Source organism: Rhyacophila brunnea, unplaced genomic scaffold (assembly GCF_057557595.1).
Source record: "Rhyacophila brunnea isolate RB1 unplaced genomic scaffold, BYU_Rbru_1.0 scaffold_4, whole genome shotgun sequence".
Classification (NCBI taxonomy): Eukaryota; Metazoa; Arthropoda; class Insecta; order Trichoptera; family Rhyacophilidae; genus Rhyacophila; species Rhyacophila brunnea.
Window position 1 is genome coordinate 10,752,260 of NW_028233068.1, and position 6,000 is coordinate 10,758,259.

Here is a 6,000-nt window from a genome sequence, read left to right on the forward strand (position 1 = left end):
TGCCGAGTGGTTCGGTTCGAACGGGTTCGCTCAAATGAACATTGACACTAGAAACACTGTTCTAACGCCATTACAATAAAGGTCATATTGCTATAATTTCTTTTATTTTGTTAACTGTCAATTCATGATGGAACTGCATTGTATTGTTGTTTTTATTTAATAAAACGCATTTTTTTTGTAGTACTTACTTTTAATCAATAGATTAGGACCGGTTTCGTCCGCCTCAGAGGGACATTTTCAGTTGAAGGACATTTTTAGTTGAAAATGTCCCTCTGAGGCGGACGAAACCGGTCCTAATCTATTGATTAAAAGTGGAATAAGTACTACAAAAAAAAATTGCGTTTTATTAAATAAAAACAACAATATCGCTATAAATTCCCGATGCGTGATATCACATCGCAATTGCGTGACGTCTACATGTGCGAATGTCGCTATGCGCGAATTTACTTGCTAGATACTGTATTGAGTGCGCTGTGCATTAATTAATGTCATTGGAAAAAATACTCGAAAAACGTAAAAAAAATCCGTTGACATTGGGATTTTTTCTACGTTTTTCGAGCAATTTTTTTCCAAGTTCTCCAAATCTTCTCATTTCTTGAATTCTTCGGTACGTATTTCTGGTCGGAAGAGGTACCTAAATAAAAAGGGGTCTCGGATAAAAATTTTACTCAAATTCTCCGTTATTTTTTTTTTCTGAGAAACAAAAAACCTATATATTTTCAACAGAAAGTGTCGCACCATTTCAAAATCAGCCAAGTCCACCTTTAGGTATTTTTAACTTTTTTGTGAATTGCTGAAGAACTAGTGCTTTCTAACATTTCTGCATTATCAAAATGTGGAATTTATTAATTTAAATGTTCTATACTCGAAATAATAATATAAACTTTCGCCCTTGTGACTGTGTTTTTGAGAAAACAAAAGCTGTTTTTTCTCCTATTCATCTATTATTTATGGACTTGGCTGATTTTGAAATTTAGCGACCATAGAGGTCAGTGGCGCACCCAGGAATTATTATTGGGGGGGGCCAAGAAGGAGAATGTAAATTAGTCCCATAGGCTCTTTTTCTTCTTCATATAAATATTTTTACATATTTTCACAATACATGGCGATATACATAGGGACATTTTCAACTAGTTGAAAATGTCCCTCTGAGGTGGACGAAACCGGTCCTAATCTATTTAATAAAAGTGGAATAAGTACTAAAAAAAAATTACGTTTTATTAAATTAAAACAACAATACAATATTTATTCCGAATTCCACCGAAAAAAATGTTCTTTTGGTTTACACCACCACCGTAGTGGGTGTAGTCGTTCTTTTCGCAGAATGTTGCAGATTTTTGGTATTTTAATATTTAGGTTCCAACATATTATTGTTGTTTTTATTTAATAAAACGCAATTTTTTATAGTACTTATTCCACTTTTAATTAATATATTAGGACCGGTTTCGTCCGCCTCAGTGGGACATTTTCAACTGAATACATTTTTTTTTTATTTTAAAACAATATTTATCAAACAAAATTCAAAGCGGTAGAAATAATATAACAATAGGTACATAATAATTATCCGTCCAATAATACCTTCCCAATAACAGACTAATTTAAAACTAATGAGGTTGGACATTAATATTTCATACTACGTCAGAGTCATTAAACAAATTATTTAAAATATTAACAAACCACAAAATATGAAACAATCTACACTTACAATAACATTAATATCAACAAATAATTCTAATTAGTCAAAATTAACAATAATTTTTTATTTTTTTTATAAAAAATAAAATAAAATTATCAATTGAAGTGAGATGAAATAAAAAACAAATACAACCAAAATATGAGTCAGAATTCAATAAAAATAATAAATAATGTACAATATATAAAGTTATCTTATGACAATCCCAAATATTAAATAGGGTACAATAATGGAGAAGACACAAAATATAATTGATCATTTAACAAATTAGAATTTGGCAAAAATTTATACCTATTAATTTCTAGGATTTCCTGTTTATCCAATTTTATAGATTTCTCATTCAAATGCAGGATTTTAAAATTTTTACTGATATTAAAAGAGTGATTATTTAAACTTAAATGATTTCCAAAAGCTGAAGATTCATTACCATTTTTGGCACAGGCTAAATGTTCTTTGATCCTAGTATTAAAGGATCGTCCCGTTTGTCCAACATATTTGGCATCACAAGAGTCACAACTTAATAGATAAATTCCACTTTGGTTAAGTTTATCTAATCTATCTTTAGTATTCACCAGTATATCCAACATATTAATTGAAAATGGACAAAAAAAGTATTATTGCCTTTAAATTATACACAACCTACTCAATACAACACAGCCTTATATCTCGTTTATCGGTCTTTTGTCTATTGCACTCGGTGTACCTACACCATGGCCCCCACATCCTGAAACGGGCCCTCAGGCTAGGGCAGTGGTCGGCAAACTGCGGCTCTTTGGCCCTTTGAGTGCGGCTCTGCCACAGATGCTCTCTGTCATATTTGACATGACTACAAAGAAGAAGCAAAGAAAATGGAAGAGGATAACCGTAAATGTAATGTTGAGTAGACCGAGACTTCGCGTTTATTCAAAACTTAAATGGCTTCCCGACCTGTATTTATGTGTCGGGAAAAATTGACGCATTCAAATTTAGAGAGATACTACAACTAAAAACTAGTAATTTTGCGCTAAATATTCTGTCGATGATGCAAGGAAGAAAGCAGCTGAGGAGAAGAGTCAAGAAAAATAAAGTTCTGTATTTAATTAGGTACTGAATAAAATCTTTCAACAATGTTAATATTGCAAGTTTTGTGGTTAGTAAAAAGATTTCCAAGAGAGGAAATCAAGAGTTGAGAAATCGATTTATTGATGAGAACCTGGAATCGTGCTTAAAATTAAATCAACAACATACGAACCTGACTTACCCAAACTTTACAAGGAGATGCAAGGCCATTATTCACATTGAAATTGTCAGTCATTGTCATGATCAATTGTATGGATACCTTACTTACAATTTAATTTTTATTAATAAATAAGATCATTATTACGTATGATATTCAGTTTTATTCAGTGTACCTACCTATAATTTAATTAGGACTTTAACTAAACTACCTACGTATATAATTTAAGTTTAAGAAATTTGGCTCTCAAAAGAAATCTCAATCGTTGTACTGTTGATATTTGGCTCTATTGACTAATGAGTTTGCCGACCACTGGGCTAGGGTATTTGACGGGCCCCCTATCCACCGCTTGGATTAAAGGCAGTGTGAAACACTACATTAACGTTTTTCAAATTGTGTTTTAGTTCAAATTGAGGGTACTTATACAGTGAATTATTGGCAATTTTCAGTACGTCATATACTTTAATAATGGAGCTATCGACACATAATAATCAGAAAATATATTGGACATTTATATAAATTAAAATGTTGATAGTCATGAAGTATAATAGCGCCGCAGGCGACTTTTTTTACTATTAAAGCTAATTTATGATATGTGTTTATCTCACTTATCTGGTCAACCCTACACGCCGGGCCCCCCACAGCCCGGGCACCCAGGCTAGACCTGTCAACCCTCCCCAGTCATGACCTATACCACTCCGGAATTCGGGTGGACACCGAGAATTTCATTAGGGAACGGGTTTCTAAAAAAACCTGACATTAGTGTTTCGAAATTTTTGTATTAGAAATTAAAATCTAAGAAATATTACTAAAAAGGGTACTGGAGAATTACAAATCATTTTTTGCCGTGTTGTTTGTCTAAGCCCAAGGTATAGTTTATTGGTTTTCGATTTCAATATGTAAAATCATTTTGATGATTTTCATATTTTGGGGGGGGCCAAAGCCCCCTGCCCCCCCCCCCCTGGGTGCGCTACTGATAGAGGTATTAAATAAAAAGAGGGGAAAGTAATCGGTTTTCTCATACAACTGAATGAAGCAGGCCAACAATAGCTGACAACTTACGAGAAATAGCGACGCGATAAAAAAAAAACAGGGTATCGCGGAGGATTTACTTTGGTCATTATAACGTACCCATATAATATAATGTTAACGTGGAAATTTTGCCACAAATTGATTACCAGCCCGCCTCACCATACTTTTTCACCATACTAGCCTGCTTCACCATACTTTCATATAACCTGCCGCCCCTAGGTAGCGACACAATTTATTGATGACAACGCGTACTATATTTTCCCCCCAAATACTATAATTTTGGAGGCTCTGTACTATAATTCCACTTTGAAAAGATGGCAACACTGACACAAAGTGAGCTTAGTCTTCTATTGCTCGGGCATGAGCTGGGTCCTGGGTCAAGGAGCGCTGAGAAAACAATGCTAATATTATATCTACCTATATGGGTAGGTATTCTAAACGAGGCGGTAAGTTGAAAAGGTGAAAGCCTGATTTAAACCAAGTATCATAAATCATGATTTTATAGTAAATAATACATTTATGTAATAACATTAAAACCATGGAACTGAAATACCTAACGGGTAAGGAGTGGCAGGTAACCGATCTCGAGTAAGGAAGAACCCGGGATAAACTTAAACACGTGTCAAGAATACGTCATAATATGTCGAATACTAACAACTCTGCTCTCGGTTTATGCATTGACGCTCATTTAATGTTGGTGTATTACACATACTATTGCACGTGTATAGTGTGTGTTTCATTTGCGTAGGACACTCACACATTTAAAACCCTGCATCAAAATGTAGCGTATTGAATACCCATAGCCTATCGCAATTCTATTTATTTTATTATATTATTTTCTGTGATTTAAGCTAATGCAATCGGTACCTAACACAATATAAACTATTTCCTAAGCATAAGTTAGCACGCTGCGCGCTCGATTGATGGCTCATGGGTTCGAATTCCACGGTTTCGGTTGGTTAAAATAAATGACACATCGCTCTCATTCGATGAAGGCACATGTATGTTATAGCTATATTTGGATATAGGGCATGTTTCCATGAAGCTTAACGAATGCTCAAATGGAGAACTACAAGGTTCTAAGACATCTAAGTGTTTGTCCTTGACGAAATAAAAGTAAGGATGAGGCAGCTTAGGAGACTACTTTATTTTTGGGTTTGTTTTTTTCAAGGATGAACACTTTGAACCTTGTAGTATTATGCTCGCGAATGGTTAACAACAAACTCTCGTGTCTGCATACACGGCATCCATCAACACCCGCACTGCGTATATCCATAAATAATGGTCTTCGGACGTGATCATTAATTAAGTTAAAGATGTTTTAAGAAACCTTTTTAGTTAACATTCTTTGAATTACTTAGGTGTCGCTATTTCATACGTAAGTTAGTGTTTTGGTAACATTGTAATGAATAATGTTTGATGGTTTCGCATAATTTATAGGAAATGTTATAAAAATAATAATTTACCTACTAGGTACTCCTTTGCTCATGCATTTCTGGAAAAATATACTACGCCACTGGACATTTCCGAACTTTCTTTTGAAGTTCATTCGAAGCTATAAATGCCTTAAAAAATAAAAATATTTTTTTTCAAATTCATTGTTTTTACTTGTACGTAGATACGAAATAGATGTGTATTTTAAATGAACACTGACAACAATATCTACATTTACATATTTACCTACTTAGCATGAGTTTTACTATGTACTACAATTTTAAATCGGTATATACTAATATGTATATTAGGTACCTAGGTATACCTATATTTAATTAAAATTTACTTGTCTTAATTGAATTACTTTATATAAAGAACTGCCAGGTTGTACATGGTATCCATCTACGTGTCCGGAAACTTGTACGTATGCAGTTCGCCGTAACACACTGCACCGTGAAATGTTTATCGGAAAATATATGACCGTATATTAAAGACCGTCGATCTCCTGTGGGTCATAATATAGTACTGACATAAAATTCACGTCAAACAAATAAAACACGGTTCTTGTCGGTTTACACTTCACACTTACAGGAAGCCAGCAGCAAACAAATTTTGAAAATAGCCG